Below are 18,807 nucleotides of genomic sequence, written 5' to 3'. Positions count from 1 at the left end.
TCAGTTTGCGGGACAGATTTCCCATGAGCCTTTGCAAATCCAAACCAGCTACGAAAGCGGCTTTCATGAGTTAGCACCTAGTTTCACCGGTCTCCCTCAAGGCTGTCCAGAGAGTCAGTATGCCCCCCCTGCTCCCCCCCTCTCTTACCACCCTAAAGCAAGGCCATCGAATGGACCTGCTGCCTCAGGCAAATGTGAGAGAAAAAGAATGAGGCAGATGGCTCCAGAAAGGCAAACACGTATCTCAGAGGTAGTACAACAAAATATCCCATAGCTTCAAGACATAAGTAACCCACATGATTATTTTGCAGGGGTGAGGCTGAATACACCTTTCATCAACAACGCATTCGAAGACCTTTTCTCGCTTACCCTTTGAATGAATTACGCAACACGGTAACAAAGAATTTGTCGCATTTAACTGCTGGTATACAAACTCAATTTAATAACCAGGCCACAAGGTATCGTTCAGAGGCTTTATAGAAGAGCCTACTTCGGTCACTCGCTGTAATAACATGAAAAGCGTGCGATCAAGTTCACGGCCATTTTTAAATTCCTTGTTAGTGCGCGTATGTCAAAACAAATCGTTTTTCACCGAATTGCTGGAACACATTTCCAACAAAACAACACACCTCTCTGCCTTCGTTTTCTCTTCAGGTGAACTTCGCCTTCTCGCTGTCAGTCAACAGCGAGAGGTGATCTGGCGATTTTTACTGCCCCTGGCCCATCTGGGAGAAGGACCCTTTTCATTCCAAATACTTGGCTGCCTGTCGCCTCACCATAATGGCCCCGTTCAACAAGCTCGGAGGCAATAGCCAATTAAATACCTTGAAGGGGGACACTCGGAGGCCCCTGCGTGAAAGGCTTCAGGTGTGAAACGCTTGGTTTTGAGAGTGCTGTAAATGTACGGCAGCTTTCAAGTTTGCCTGTGCCCCCCTGGCTAGCCTGAGCCCACAGCCCCTCTCATGGAGAACCAGAGGAGCAGCGCTGGGTGATGGGCTGGCGAAGGCCACTTAAGTGCAATTTTCTATTCAGCGGTCCAACCTGTGTTCTCTGTATTTTTTTCCTCCCAATAATGCCTGGTGAGCACACACAGAGCCTCAGATGATGCAGACAATAGCTTTTTAGCACACAACAGAGTGATAGGGAGAAAGGGAGAGAAAGATAAAGGGGAGATACGGATGGGGTTGTGCCGAGGAGGGGGTGGGTTAGTTGGGGTTGGTCAGGCTACAAAAGGGGGGGTTGGATTGTTTGCTAATGATGGCCATTTCTGACCAAAGCATGACAAGTTCAAGGACTACTCTAAAAACATTCCCAAGCTCTATGAAACGGAGAATAAAACAGGCGCCGTGAAAATTTTAAAGGGCCTTTTTACATGTGAAAATGAGCTTAGGATTTGTCTCAATTTTTGTCAACACAAAAGTAAGAGGATTGAGGTTATTTTTAGGTGCGAAGATAGCTGGTGTCTAAAAAACATTTTTGACTCTTGCAATCCAAGAGAAAAATGTTCACATTTACTTTTAAAATAGGGCACGGACACATAAGTGTCATACCGTTTTAACACTTACACGTACTTAAAAACAAAGCAATACATCGATGACTGTACTCTTTACATGTTTACAGCCAGAGTCCTGCGATCGCTGGAGCAGAACATTAGAGGCACTCTATGGAAAAAGGGAGGGGAAGGAGATGAGGGGATATTAATCTTATTAGGACTGTGTATCTCACTGTGTCAGGTGAGAAGGCAAACGAATGGGCCGCTGTTTATCTGAGTTTAGCTGTGTGGTTTACCCACCACTCGCCCAGGGAACATATTGCCTCTAATAAATTGGTTAAGTCAGCGAGCGGTGATGGTAATGAAGTTAAGGAGACTGAGCTCTGGTGTACCTACTCCTGTATACTGCCACACCCCCACCAGTGCCCCTCCTTTTATCAGCCACAGACTGGAAGAGCGTCTTGATAAGACAAAGGGGAGAGAAATCAAAATAAATGGAGTCTATTAAAAGCAGCAATGCATCAACTGCTTGATAAAGTGATTAATAAACAGGCCAAGATAGTGATTGATTAAAGCATTTAATCAGACTGTTAAACAGTCACTATTTGCAATGGTGCATTCAATGAAAAAGTATATTTTTTAAGGTGTTAGCAAAAGCTATTCCTTTGTCTTTGCATTTGTGACCCTACCTGTAAAAACCCAGCTACATTTTTTTTGTCTTTAATAATGGCAAAAATAGATTATGAGACTTCAGAATGCATGAATTTTACAGAATGGTTCACGTTTATTAAAGACTAACCTAACCTCTGTGCCATTACAGGTACTAGTAAAGGTGAAATCTTTTTACTTAATTGTTCTTTATAATTCAAATCAAACCTATATACACCCATTACACAAATCTCCCTCAGTTTAAAAAAAAAAAAAGAATATTTAGTCTGCTCTCTGCATCCATTCTTTCCTCATCGTCCTCACTTTACAGTAATTTCTTCTCATTAATATGCACATGAAGTGCATTGTGGGAGACCACCTGCAATTACAGACCATTTTCCTGCTGTTGTACAGTGGCAATTGGCAATCTTAGCGTTCGTACGTTTAACGCTCTTCAGTCATTGACGGAATCATATACAGTTAAAAGAGTGTAAGTAGTCTGTGAAAGGGCAACAGCAACACTTGTAGGATTTAAATGTCATTCATGCTCTCTAATGCAATGACAAACAATCTCAGGAGTGATTGATGTGTTCAGCTGTTCAGAGTTCACATTTGATGTGCGTGGCATTAAAAGCTAAGCACTTGTAGATAAGACGCAATCACTTAAGCTTTATGTTGTTTTATGTCATTTAATTCTAATTTTATTTCTAATGTTTAATTTCTAATATTATTATTCTTTTTGAATTAATTATCCAAAGTACTATTAATAATATTATTAAATATATTCATAAATGTTATTATTATCATTAACCATTAACTTGCAAATTGCACAAATTAAAATAGCGAATTAAAAACTCATATATATCGCAAAACCATTTTTACGCTTAGGTGAGGTTGTTTTTCAGGCAATAAAAAAAAAAGGAATTTATTGCGAAACTGCAATGGAGACAGTTCACTTTTCCAACATATCCTCCAACCCATACGATTGCTTTGGCCATTTGTCCATTTCACCAAATATGGTTAATAGATGTATTTACTAATTTAGCGCCTCTACCGGCAGCAGGTGAAACTTAATATATTTTATATTTGGGTATAAAATGTTATTTTGGGGTATCATTTTGCTATGATGACACCTTAGATAACTTCAAATTCAAGGACCTTTCAGGCACTTTCCAGGTCCAATACCCTCAAATTCAAGGACTAAATGTGGGGACACATTTCAAGTACGAGCAAGGTTACATCGTGTTACCTTTTAAGATACATTGTTACAGTTCCCTTTTGAGGGAACTCGCCATGCGTCACTGCGGCGAACACAACATATGCAAAAAAGCATTTTGGTATGAATCAACATTCGCATAGATATAAGCATTTAAAGCGAACAGTTTAGCATGTGTGCTTAAAAAGTCTAGAATTTTAATGATATTATCCTACACTACATATCATGGGAATAACATGGATTTTTTTCCAGAAAACTTTATACATAAAATAGATTCAAGCACTTTCAATGACCTGTATCTATGTATGTATATTTTCAAAAACTACACAGGGCCTTGAATTTTTTTCCCCAGATTCACAAACTTTCAAGGACCCGTGGGAACCCTGTGACATGTAATGGGAGAAGATTTTAAATTTAAACCACCAGGATTAATTGTATTTTATTACACGTTACACTATTCAGGTATTAAGGGCAAATAGCATACCCATTTATTTATTATATGATATAAACACAGCATACAAAACAGTCACAACTTTTTAAAAATGTACTTAAATTATACCAAGTGCACCGAAGTCAAACAATCGATTTATTTGAAGAAAAGATGCAAAAGTGATGACAATCCGCTGTAAATATCAGATCCGGTGTACTGTACATTCAAAAACTGCCGCCAGAAGAAGCGATGATATGTCATCTATGATTGTGAAAAGGCATTGGCTCTTGAGTGTCTCGTGACTGATTGCATCATTACGTTAGCTAAGAATGTAAAGCGCTATTGGCCCTTGTGACCGACTATGTCATGCTGGTTTATGTTTGAATGAGATCTGACTATGCGTTTTGATCACAGAGTTCATATAAAGTAATCGTATGGCTTCAGTTTGCAAGGTTTGCAATGGGAATGGTTTGTAATACTTTTATACTGTTTTATGCAATAAATACCTGACTGTACTTTTACTTGCGTGTTGTGTTTTATATGGTTAAGAAGTGGTTGGGTTTAGGGTAAGGGTGAGGGTGGGGTAAGATGCTCCAAAATATCTTTAAAACCATAATTGTTTATTAAACCATTTCTACATTTACAAATTCATAAAATTAAATGTATCTAATCTGATGTATAAGGCCACCTTAAAACGTAATAACAACAGGTTGTAAAAGGTACTGCCGCTAAAGGACACTAATCCCTTAATACGTCACTTTACGTCCTAATAAGGTGCTTGCACAAACGACCTATGAGGTCATTATATTTTGGAGGACAGTCTCCAGTTTTCACATTTACAGGTCACCTGACATGCATAAAAGTCACATGATAAAAGTCACGTGCGTAAATCACATAATTCATTCTTTAAATATGCTGCAAAATGTTGGGATGGAGGACAAGACAGAAGAGGCGTGTTCGTCTTCATGCAGCTTCGAAAGAACCGACAAGAACCGTATGCTTTTCAATTGCTCTTATGGTATTTGCCGCATGTCGGTCTGCACACTGTCGTATGAGATCGTACAAGACCTCCACCATGATTTTTGGAAAGAAAAAAATGACATTTTAGTCACATAATATTGGTTAATGGAAACGCTGTGATTACGAAATATTTTTTATCGACATTTAGAAAATAATGCTAAAGTTTTGCACAAATTTATAATGGAAACCAGGCTACAGATAAATCTAAAAATAAACAAAACATTTTCGCATTAAATTGATTTCACATTAAACTGTCTTGTTGGTGACACACAGCTCTATGTAATATCTGTAAAATGCAGTATTGATCTTATACGATCATTTTCATCTCAACGACACAGAAATTACTCTCCCATGCACTACATCACCATGTTTGATATTTTCAGTGAAGAAGGTACAGACGTAACCCAAGTCGATACATCAGACAAAACACAAGTTCTCACTATAAAACATCACATGCACTAGTTCCCCCGTGGGCCTATGGATTAGATTATTATGAACCCTATTGTGTGAAGTTTCCAGCAAATGCAATATTCTTCACCACATTATGGATCTTAGCTGAAAGCATCCATCTCATTTTCAGCAGACTGAGACCACGCTGTACAGAGAGAAATTTCCACCTTGCTATTATACCCCTGCATGCACCCCATAAAGTGTACAGGGTACTGGAAAAGCAAAAATAAGGACATAGAAATGGACGTCAATGACTGCTATGATCCATGCAGGTGGTCAGGGATAAAACATTGTTTGGAGCTATTTTTCAAAGTTTGTGATGATCGCTTTGCACTTATGTGTGTGCATGAATGCACGGTTTCACCCCCTGAGCGGCCAACGTTATTGATGGAAAGTCAAAGAAAAGCAAAATAAAGGTGAAAGCACTCATGTCAACCACCTTCACGTATAGCCCTTAGAAGCGCTCGTCACAACCCATTGGCTTCTTATGGACCCCACACCTGTGAGAGCCCTATTAAAGTCCTGTTTTTGGCTGGGGGATGAGTTGCGGTGTGCGGTGAGCAGGTAACAGCAGGCCTGGTGTCAGTTCTCAAATGCTCTCTCATAGGAGAGCGGCTCGAGGCTTCGGCTTTAAATCAAAACATTGACAGGCCCTCACCCTACAACCACAGCCCTGCCAGGGAAGTGCCAAGTACTGCGCAAATGCCATGGTTGCTTTGTGATGTGGGCTAATTTCACTGTCAGCGATGCCAAGGTCGCCATCTGCAAACCCGCATTCCCATTTGATCAGGGGTGCCAGATAGTAACTCTTGGCTGCCAGAGGTGAAATGGTGCTTGGTAAGTGAAGCTAGACAGTATCAAAGCGAGGTGGTAGACACAACAAACATATTCATACGCATATCCACATATAAAGTGTGTGTGTATATGTATACTGTATGTGACTCTTTCTGTGTAATCCAATTTTATAATCTAATCAGGAGCATCAGAGTTTATTTTTAATCATTAGTTTTACTTTAATTTCAATCTTTGACATGGTCTTACTCAGTCAATCTTAAAGATTATTTTTACAGATTTTTCTTTACCTTATGTAGGATGATTTTATGTAAAAAACAGTAAATCACAAAAATGTCTCGGTTTTTACAGACAGGGTCACATATTTGAAACGGCATTGACCTTTTGTCTCCTAGTTTTATAAACCCTTGCCGCCTTTATATAAATGTAAGTGATAAGAGTCTTAGAATTTAGATTTGCCCTTCAGAAGCTTTTCCACAAGGCACAATAATAACAATTTACACCAATCATTCTGTTTCAGTTCCTCAATATACAGTAGTTTGTTCATGTTGCCTCCTTTGAGCATCAGTGAATGTCTGCACCTTTACAATTGTTATGTACAACTCCCTTAGAGTGTGAAAAGGTGACATTTAACCTCATATAACCTCTATTGTTGGGATGAGCTCAAATACAAGCACACATTGGCCACATTCTTCACAGCTTAGCTGCAAATGCTTTGGCAGTAGAAATACAGCTTTCTTCCTACCAGCAAAGGACACTTGAATTGAAATTGATCATTAAAGCTACACATAATATTCCAGTCTAAGGCCTAGTCCACACGGACACGGATATTTTTATAACCGTGACTTTTTTACGCGGTTCGGCCGTTCGTCCAAACGAAAACGCAGTATCAGGGCACTGAAACCAAACATTTTTGAAAACCCTGTCAGGGTGACGATTTTAAGAAATGCCAGTTGCAGTGTTGTCGTGTAGACAGTACAACCAGGGTTTTTGTCTTTGCGACGTCAAGTGTGTGCGCCGTTATCTTCTGTGTTTGACGTTAGACCAGAACCGGTATTAACTTTTTGTTAGGCTTCTGATTGGCCATGGTGGCTTTATGATTTTGGTTATATTGCGCCTGCTGGTGTGGCATGCTCTTGAAAGCTCTTGATTGCGTGTTTTTGCTTTTTCATGTGGACGGAGATTTCTTTTAAACCGAGCATGTGTGGATAAGTTTTTATTTTTTAGAAAAAATCCAGGACCAGGCATAAAAAAGCTGTTCAATCCATTATTGAGTCAAATATGGACAAACCCAACTGTTGGGTTACATTTATTTTTATGCATTTTATTCAAAGTGACGCACATGTATGCATTACAAGAGACACAAGTTTTTTTTAAATGTATATGTGTTTCTTGGGTTTAAACCAATATGACCTTTTGCGCTGCTAACACAATGCTGTACCTGTGAGAAATACAGGAAGGTTAAAGGATTAGTCTACTCATTTTCAATATTAAACTATGTTATTACCTTAACTAAGAATTGTTGATACATCCCTCTATCATCTGTGTGCATGCACGTAAGCGCTGGAGCGCGCTGCGACGTTTCGATAGCATTTAGCTTAGCCCCATTCATTCAATGGTACCATTCAGAGATAAAGTTAGAAGTGACAAAACACATCAACGTTTTTCCTATTTAAGACGAGTAGTTATACGAGCAAGTTTGGTGGTACAAAATAAAACGTAGCGCTTTTCTAAGCGGATTTAAAAGAGGAACTATATTTTATGGCGTAATAGCACTTTTGGGAGTACTTCGACTCGCCTGAAAAGTCTGCTCCCCTTCTCACTCTCATAATGGGAGAGGGAAGGTGTTACTGCGAGTCGAAGTACTCCCAAAAGTGCTATTACACCATAAAATATAGTTCCTCTTTTAAATCCGCTTAGAAAAGCGCTACGTTTTATTTTGTACCACCAAACTTGCTCGTATAACTACTCGTCTTAAATAGGAAAAACGTTGATGTGTTTGGTCACTTCTAACTTTATCTCTGAATGGTACCATTGAATGAATGGGGCTAAGCTAAATGCTATCGAAGCATCGCAGCGCGCTCCAGCGCTTACGTGCACGCACACAGATGATAGAGGGATGTATCAACAATTCTTAGTTAAGGTAATAACATATTTTAATATTGAAAATGAGTAGACTATTCCTTTAAATTAAACTAGACAATTCCAGGTTTATTTTAAGCCAATGATTGGGTTTGTTCATATTTCATTAAACCATGGATTGAAAACAACCCAGCATTTTTTTTAAGTTATTTTTAACCCCGCACTCATAGGGGGTGGGCACAGCAAAACTTAAACGTGGCTGAAAATACCAGGCAGACGCCGACTGCCAGCTTTTTTCTGCTGAGCGCTTGGATTGCAATGATACTTCTGCTTTGTTTATCAGTCTGATGCACCGGTTGGTTATTGTGATGTTTATCCCGCCCCTTCTCCACTGTGATTGGACGGCCAAATGAGATCTGACATTGACGAGCTGAGCTTTTCACCCAAAATTTGATATTTTTCAACTCTCAGCGCAGAAAAAACGTTGAGCGAAGGAAAAAAACCCTTTTTTTTTAAAGCGCCGCACCTCTATTGGAAACAATTGAAAACATTTGCCGGTGTAAAAGCTTTGGTGTGCACGCCTGCTTAAAAATAAAGTTGCTTTACGATGCCATAGAAAAACCTTTTTTGTCTAAATGGTCATTTAACATCTGAAGCACCTTTCTGTTTCACAAAAGGTTCTTAATTTAAAAAAAAAAAGGGTTCTTTAGATAATAAAAATCTATAAAGAAATGGTTCTTTCATGAACCCAAAAAGGTTCTTCTATGGCAAGGACCTCTATTTTTAAGAGTGAGTGTTGGATCAAAAAGCTACGAGCCCAGCCCCTCATGTTATAATTAAACCTATGCTGGGTTGTTTCAACCCAATATGCTGGGTTGTTTTAACCCATTGTTGGGCCAAATTTAAACATTTCTGGGTTCATTTATCCCAATGGCTGGGCTTGTCCCTTTATGAGCCAATGCTGGGTTGAAAATAACCAAGCATTTCTTTTTTAGAGCGCAAGAACGAAAGGTATTACAATTTTTGAGTGTAATAATGTGTGCATGTTTGGTTATTATTCTGTATTGTTTTATTTATTCCAATACCTGTTTAATGAAAGCTGCTTAACCATGGCTTTGCAAAAAAAATTGTAATCCCAAAATAATAAACACCACAAAGATTTTGCAGGGGGTTTGCAAACTGATATTTAAAAAATAATGTTATTATGAACTTGCATTATGACTGCTGAAATTAACATTTGATGCACTTTGTAGCTATTATAATGTCTTTTACATCTAATGCAGCTAGTGGCAACTCATATGATTACCCCAGAAATGAATGTAAGTCAAGCGAAAAAGAAAACCTGAATTGTTAATTATGTAAATAGAGCAAAGTGAGGAGCCCGGTAGGTTACAGGAGCTCTGTCACTTTGAATGGGTATGGTAGAGTGCGATAGTGAGGCAGTCTGGCGAGAACCCCTTGATATAATGACAGGTCAATTTGACTGGCTTTGTGATCCGGACCCTTGCAGGTCTGTTCATACTACCCCCTGGACTTTGATTTCTCCTTTGTTCTACTGGTCTCTCTTTTGACATCTCCCAAGAATGAGAGATGCCACACAACCGTGACCCCTTCACACCCCAGTGGCAACCTTTGGCTTCGGTGAGGCCGACCTTTGACCCCGGACCTGACAGCTTGATTAATTGCAGAATGTTTATGATTTATGAGTACCTAGTCTGCATGATTAATGGGGCAACAGGTGGCACTGCCACACAGCAAAGGGGGAAATATTGCAAAAGAGGGGCCAGACAATGTAAGGGATTGTGTAGGGGAAAGCGTTTTGTCTGAAAATGGCTCCCACCTTGGTGGAACCATACATCATCTTGACTTTTCTGAATGTGGCTGGTCTGTGGTTATCAGTACCAATGCGTTTTGAAAGGCTTCTCTTAAAGGTCCTCTGTAGATTGATGCATACTAAAGAGTCACATGCATTAATCTTTGTATAAAGTCTTTGTGGGGTTCAAAAGGAAACATAAAAACAGTTGGCCGGGCTATAGAGATAGAGACCCATGGGAAGTAACCCATAACAAAATTTGTCCCTTAGTCAGGATACCTCATTTACTTCCCCTCTTTTCAGTGAAGGAATCCTTACCCTTCTCAGATAAGGGTTGAATTATTTAACTGCTCTTTAGTGGTTATTGTCCACATGCCTATGTTACTGTGAAAAGCAGCCCCAAAGACCCTACGTTGTCAAGCAAGTCACCGGGCCACATCAAAACGTCCATTCAAAGCTACAGCCCGCTTGTTTAATGACCTGACAGGTTAGCAAGATAAGTAAAGTCGGGCTTTTGGGTGAGACATTTAGCACACAACAAGACCAAAGGTCTCCCACAGGTGACAAACTGACAGAGCTGACATTGGTTACTTCCACACAGGATAGGTTGATTGGAGAGAATAACCGGGTATCTGGTGGCAGTCCCTTTGCGGCAAACCCGTGTCAGTCTCACTGTCCGGAGTGAAAGCGCATGGGGAGAGATGGCTTTCATCTTGACATGTACCAGCCTTGACCCCACACTTCAGCGTTGACAGCTGACGAGAGATTGATGCTGCCATTTGGCCGGCATCAGTGTTCAGACCAGTCACCTTTAAGAAAATGAAATATTGACCCACACACACAAGAGGACCGGTGGTTGTGTATACATGGTCAAAGAGAAAAGTAATGGGCAAAACAAGCTACATTGCCAAGTTTGACACATGATCCGACACATGGGACGCCTTTCTTTCATTGTATTTGGTTTCACAAACTGACAGGTTTGACCAAATCTTTTTGAAATGGCATATTTTCATCTATAATTTTGCCTTATTTGAAAAACTGTGGTGTCCTATTTATAAAAAATCTGTATGCATTGAGCGTATTCAATGTAGATATTTGTATATTTATTTTTAAAACAAAGCTGAGACACAAACTATTTTTGTTTTACTTTAGACGTACAGCAAACTCAATCTTACATGATCTAAACAACTTACAACATTATAACCCATTGAACAGACCTTATGTCTATAGCCTCACTTTCATTAGTGAAAAATAAACCCTGACTAAAATCTATACTCACACAGCAATGGCTTCATGCCTGTCTCCGTTTCCAAATGATTATAGAAGAACCTGCAATTTCAGATATTTGCTGTTGTTCTTGATGAGTGAAAATTAATTATCTAGATGTCACCGAGGTTAATTTTGGTCAGCGACCTTTCGATTGAGAGGACACACCAGTGCTTACACCTCTACGGGCTTGGGGTGACCCAGGCGCTGAACTGTGACACAGACAGCGGCAGTAATGGGAAATGCGATGGTTGCCTTCACAGGCTCCGCCTCACGAGGGCCCGGATGTCCACCAGCTGGGGAACCCAGGAAAACCCGGGCACCTTGCCTGAGCCCTCCAAATAAGCTGCCCACCTTTATTTTCCAGCCCCGCAGAGAGGGTGTGGATGGCCCTCCGCTCCCCCTCCCCGATGCCACAGACACCCAGCTATACCCACCGCTGGCTGGCCCATATGTTTGGGCTGCACACAAGGTGGTTTCTCGGATACTGTGGTTGCTAATTATAAATTTAATTTGCATTTTAATTAGAATGGTGGAAAATTAAAGCCTGCCAGCTGGAGAATTTCAAAAAGCTTTCTCTCTCTCTCCCTCTTTCACTCCCTCTCTCTTTTTCTTTCTTACTCTCAATAGCTTCAATTTGAGAAAGTGTGTTCTGCACTGTGTGATATTTATTTTTTTCAGGGCCTCCACTCTTCACACTATATCTCGCTTCCACAAACAGTCTCCTAAGTATTCAGATTCTTTTTTATTCATTAAAACGGGTTAACCAGGTTTCCATACAAGCCCTCTCATTAATCAAAAGGTATTCCTTTCATACTGAAATACGTGAGCCCTCTGTTTAAATCACTTAACCTACTGTTGCTGTTATTTAAGTTTGAAATAATATATTTCATGTGAAATGCACAATGTTTACCAAATTAAACTTTCATTTCAATGTTTCAAAGTATTGTCATGATTGTTTACATCGTCTTACAGGTAATATAATGGATTTTAAATGAGTCAATGGTATAAATCAGTTCACGAAACCAAAATTAACAGTCTAATGAATAATATCTACACGTGTGTGTGGCCTGTTCTTCATCGGGGCTTCTGTCATTATTTTCCAATCTCCTTAATTTATCCTGCTCTCTGTTCTTTTCCTTCACTATCATTCTCATTCCCTGTATTGCCTCCCCTGGGTGTCCTTGCTCAATAATTGTCATTAATTGATTGACAGTCCTGATAGACCCAACTAACCTCAGCCCTGCTCAAATGTCTATTTTTTTCGAGAGCTTGTACAGCCAATGACCTTGTCAGGCTGTCAACTGTCAGCCAATCAGAGAACTCAGATGAATAAATCCTATCCAGAATATATCTCTCTCTCCCAAATCCTGTGCATAGCAATTCTACTCTAAATGACATTGCCAACAATAGACAGGACAGAAGGTGTCCATGACCAACTTTGAGAGACACAGATGAATCTTAGAGGTGATGAGAATATTTTTCTTTTCCTGGAATTTTAATTGAAACAGCAATTATGTATGAGATAACTTTATATAAAAACCTTCTTTTAATCCTTTACAAAGTTTTAGGTATTCAGATGCTGAATTATGGCATGCATAGTAAAGCTTAACTCCACAAAAATTTCAAGAGCAACTGAAGAGGTGTTTCAGAAGTTGACAATTAATTTGGGCTCTCCTATTCCACTTAACTTTATATGAACAAAGGAGCATTTTTATCCGATGAAAGCGAATTTTGAGCCAAAGCTAAAATAAAAACAAAACAGCATGCAGCATTTGGTGTACAGCGCAAACCTTGGCATGTTTCGATATATTCAATAATGTGAAAAAAGAGCAGCCACTGCTAGCTTTGCAGTTTATGAAGCTGATGAACATAAAATCTAAAAAAGCCATTATGCACCGATGGTTATTGTGGCTGCCACATTTTCCACTGCTACATGTGTTAAGTAAATGTAATATATTGACGTGCTTCCAGGGTGTTTTGGTTTGGGAGTCTGCCAGCCCCGCTTTTGCACCTCTTTGTAGGCTTTAGTTTGATCCGGTGTGAATAACATTTAGACACACACACATGCTCTCATTAGCATTCATTGGGCGGGCGGCAAAGCGGTTCACCCTCTCTGCTCTGAAGGTGGCATTTGGCAAGGCCCAAATACACCTGGCGAAACTCAAAACCTTCCCCCTCCCGCGTACTGACATTCATCACTGTTACCTTTTTATTTTCAGTCAAGTGTGTTAGTTTTCAACACCGTTGTGTGGCGTTATCTCATCCTTGGAAACTCGCTGCATTTGTTGACCATTACCTGAGACGATCTTTAATTCGTTTTTTTCTTTAATCAACTACACTGTTAAACATTTAAGTTTAAGTTTGGTTACAAGTAAATTTAACATGTTCACATTTAAAGGACAGCTCACCCAAAAATTAAATTTCTGACAACAATTACTATTCTTATGCAGTTTCAATCTTTATGATTTTGATCTGTGTAGAACAAAATATGACATGAAAAATTCATTTTTTTCTGAATTTTTAAAAAATATATAATTCGTAATATAAAGAACATTCTGTAAAAATTAGGGCTATAAAAATATTAATCGTGATTAATCGCATACAAAATAAAACTTTGTTTTTGCATATATGTGTGCAGTTGTGTAATTATTTTGCATATATAAATACAAACACATGCATGTATGTACTTAAGTAACATTTACATGTCTATATATATATATATATATATATATATATATATATATATATATATTCATTTTAAAAAATTATACATAAACATTTTTCTTAAATTTTACATATATATAATAATTACACACATTAAACACACAAATATATTTTGCACACAAAAACTTTTATTTTGTATGCGATTAATCGCGATTAATCTTTTGACAGCCCAAGTAAAAATATAACCTTGACATCTTTAATATTGACTGACTAAGGCCATGTCAAAGATTGAAATCAATGTGGAATCAATTTCTGAAATTAAAATTGATGATCAAATCACAAATAAAAAAACACCTGAGCTGTTTATATTTCATAAAACAGAATGGAAAAGGGTTTAGCCTTTCAAGCTCCAGAAAGGACATAAGGTATAAAAGAAGAAAAGCTATGAGCTGTATATTTCAAATTTCTCAAGTCATACTTACTTTTCACAATGAACAAATTAAAATTTGTGACTTTATTTACTCTCAAATCAAATAGCAACTTATGTACTGATGCCAATATTGACCATAAGATTTGTTCATTCAGGGTCTATGTTTGCTAGAACTATTTATAAAGTCTTATAAAACATGTAACAATGACTTTAACTGTGCTTATAATTATGTTATATTATTTCTTATTGATCATTAAAATAATTAAAAAGCAACTGTCAAAGTGAGTCAATTGCTCTCTTTTACCTAACAGCTCCCAGTTAAGCTGGCACAAGTAAGCTCCTCCTCCACAGGATGGGCATCTATCCACACAGAACCTAGAGCAACAGTGGCTATGTGTAAAGGCTTGGCAGAAGCTATGCACACAATCTCCAGATCCTTGTGTGGACTGCTGTGTCTGTCACCCTCTATCACAATCTCTCAGTCTCAGGAGTTAAGACACATACATTCTGTCACACTATCACAAACTCCTCTGATCAGTGTCCTTCAATTTGTTTCAAGCATGTTGCATTCGTCAGAACTGGTAATGCTGCACGTCGGCCCTGGGGGCAAAGTCAACTGGCTACAGGAGATTAAATGTACCATTCTCTACGTTCTTAACAGAACATAAATGTTACATTTCAATGTGTTTTGTATGCTTAGGAGAGATTCAAAATAAAACGTTGTTATCATTTACTCATTTGTCACTTTCTTCTAGTGTTGTAGTTCTCGAGACCGGTCTCGGAATCGTCTTGGAATCGATCGCATTTTTACTCGGTTTCGTCTTGACAAAGAGGACTCAGAATTTTATTTCAAGACCGGTCAAGACCACAACTGATGGCACATCACAATTTTTTATTATTAATTTTATGCAGTTTATTCAGGTTTGGCATATGATGTTGGCATTGTTTAAGCATTGTTTAAAGCAACACTATGTAATTTTTTTTACCTTTAAATAATGTCTCTAAAATGATTTCAGTGAAAGAACAACTTTTAACTGGACAAATTGTACTGTTGCTGCAACCTGAGCAGCCTCCTAGCTGCTACAAGCACACTCTGAAAGTGGCGGTGGAGGGTAGAGCACACAGCCCCGCCCCTCCCCCTGCCTGCAGAAGAGTGTCTGATACCAGGCACTGTTGCGCTTTTCAACCACATGGGGGAGCTGTAAGTCATTTTTTCATGGAAACTACATAGTGTTGCTTTAACAATTTTGACAATTTTTCTAATTTTATAAATTTTAAGTGGATGGCAAGCCATGAAAAGACAGTTCAGAATAAATGGTTATGTTGATTTCACTTTTATTTGCTTACACTCATCAACTTCACACACAGACCCACAGTGCCTAATCATATGTATATTCCACATTTTATCATAAGTGTTTTAATGCAATGACTTGCACTGGTCTTGGTCTTGACTTGGTCTCGGCATGTCTTGGTCTTGACTTGGTCTCGACCCTTTAAAGTCTTGGTCTTGTCTCGATATCGGTCTGTCTTGGTCTTGGTCATGACTCGGTCTTGGTTTAGGTGGTCTTGGCTACAACACTACTTTCTTCCACAAAACACTAAATGACAAAAAGTCATAAGTTTGGAACAAAATCAATGATAGTAATTTACATTTATACATTTGGCAAATGCTTTTATGTGAAGGTGACTCGCATTATAGGGGTGTAAATCGGACAGTTCGTTACGATTCAATACAAAATCGATTTTCTCCACCAGCTACGCGTTTTTTTTTCCGATACATCAAACGCTTCTTCGATGTGGTTATGATTCGATTCATTAATCAATATTTTATGTTACGTGCCTAGTTAAGCAGTTACATTTTTACTTACAAATGCAACCAAAATATACAGTATAACATGAACATTTCAATAAACTCTTTGAAAATGGCACAATCTCTGTCCTAATTGGAACATTTACAACAATAAACTAACAAAAATACACTTTTTTAAAGGGGCCATGGCACAAGACTTTTTTTAAGATGTCAAATAAATCTTTGGTGTCCCCAGAGCACATATGTGAAGTTTTAGCTTAAAATACCATATAAATAATTTATTATAGCATGTTAAAATTGCCACTTTGTAGGTGTGTGCAAAAATGTGCCTTTTTGGGTGTGTCCTTTAAAATGCAAATGAGCTGATGAAATTCAAACACTGATCACAATGATGGTGGTTTGTTGCAATTAAAACTCAATCGTGCTTTTCTCTGTACTAAATGGCAGTGCTGTGGTTGGATAGTGCAGACTAAGGGGTGGTATTATTTTAATAAAAGCTCCTTATGACGTCATAAGTTACTGGGTTGATCTTTTTTTTACACATTTCTAGATTGATAGAAGCACTGGGGACCCAATCATAGCACTTAAACATGGAAAAAGTCAGATGTTCATGCCATGGGGCCTTTAAATAAAGATGTAACATAAAATCAAGCTTATGATGGCAACAGTCAATGTTTTTTGTGCCAAAATGTGAAATAGTGACCAGTGTTGGGGGTAACGCATTACAAGTAATGTGCATTACGTAATAATATTACTTTTCTGAAGTAACGAGTAAAGTATACGCATTACTTTATAAATGTACATATTCATATTTGAGTTACTTTTTTAAAAAGTAATGCAAGTTCCTTTTCAGTTTAATTAATTTGATGTAAAGAAAAATGTACTGCATTAAACTGAACGTATTAACATAGATTTACGAACTTTATGCATGCACGTATGAGCAGGAACAGTTTCAGTAATTTTTGCGAGGGAAATATGCAATTTCTGTATGCAGAACATCTCAGTCATAAAAGACATCAAGCCTCAGCCAAGTAAGAAAAATTAACGCAAAAGTAACTTAAAAGTAACGTAAGCATTACTTTCCATGACAAGTAAGTAACTTAATATTGTAATGCATTACTTTTAAAAGTAACTTTCCCCAACACTGATAGTGACAATCACTGAGGTAGTTTTAGAAAAAATTGAATTAAATTTAAAAATAAATTCATTTAAAAAAAACAAAGCTACTCTTTTGAAAGATTTTTCTTAAAAAAAAATCAACTGATCAACATGTTCAGAAGAGAGGACACTGCGTTTTGCATAGACAACATCATCTGCAATGGTAAACACACGCTCATCTTCTGTCTCTTTCACTGTGTTTTCACTGCTACAACCGCTTTGTTGTTGCATCGCATTCACTTGCTGACGCTACTGAAAAAGTGCGCTTTGGCAAAAATGCGTAGATGGACATTACGTCAAGAAATGAGGACGTGGAGAGTGCCAAAATAAAGATAGCTCATACGATAAATCGACGCAACGGATCGAATAAAACCGATGTATCAATCTATATCCGTATTGTATTGTTACACCCCTAGTGCATTACAAGGTGTACATTTTATCATCTTATGTTCCCTGGGTTGAAATGACCTTATGTGCTGCTAACACAATGCTCTGCCACTAAACTACATGTATATAACCAAACTGAAATTTTGCGATGAGTGAACCCTTTATGTTTCATGATATGTTTAGCAGTAATTGCAGATGAGTATAAAACACAGAAACAGAGAAAGAGGACATGTCGAGAGTCTCCAAAAATGGTTTTCAACTAAAACTAATACTTTAGTTTATCTTCTAGTTTATGATGTAGTATAAGATGAGGTGCAAAGGGAGATGTTTGAAAGGATTCTAACTAATTTAAGCAATTACATGCTTAACTGGACCAAGATAATCTGCCGTCCTTAGCTTACTACTTCTTTTACTACCTTCTTCATCCTCTCTTTCTCTCATCTCTCGCTCACTCACTTTTCTTTTTCTTTGAACAAGTGCAGAGGCTTAGAGAAGCAGGATTTAAAGCACAAAAGCTTTTCGCTGAATAGAGCAAAAGCAGCGGAGAAATTAATTGTCGCTAACAAACAGCATGACTGCTTACAGCCAGTCCGCCGTGCCACTCCGTTACCTACCCGAAATGGAAGGGTGGGGGAGGTCTGGCAGACGGGCTATTGGGTCAAGGCAATATGTTTTAGGGCACACTTGATCTTGGGTGATTTATGTTATCAAAACATATGCCAGGAGGTGCGGGTTTACACGCCTCATCTGGAGAAAGGAAACTCATTTCCATTTTTATTGTGCTGGAGGACACCGGCAGGCTAAACAGTTTGCAGTGATGCGGCAAAATTGTGTTATTTCATTGTGTTTTACAGGTATTTAACACCACGCGGCTTGATTAAAGAGTTGGTCATGCCGTAAATATTTACATGCCCTGGGTTTGCATGCAAAACCTTCTGTCATAACATTACTTTGCATAATCTTACATAATCTAAAAGTACACCGAGCCTAAAACTTTCTGAATAAAGATTCGAAAAGCTGATCACACATATAAGATTTCAAATGATGCGGCCCACTATAAGGAATCAATCTTGCATTTTTAAAAGTTTTCTTTAAACACCATTTGTATTCTCACCACTTTGTGTTCATCTGGCCCCTAACCCATGC

This window comes from Misgurnus anguillicaudatus, chromosome 15, assembly GCF_027580225.2.
Source record: "Misgurnus anguillicaudatus chromosome 15, ASM2758022v2, whole genome shotgun sequence".
In the NCBI taxonomy this organism is placed as follows: domain Eukaryota; kingdom Metazoa; phylum Chordata; class Actinopteri; order Cypriniformes; family Cobitidae; genus Misgurnus; species Misgurnus anguillicaudatus.
This window is presented reverse-complemented; position numbering follows the sequence as displayed.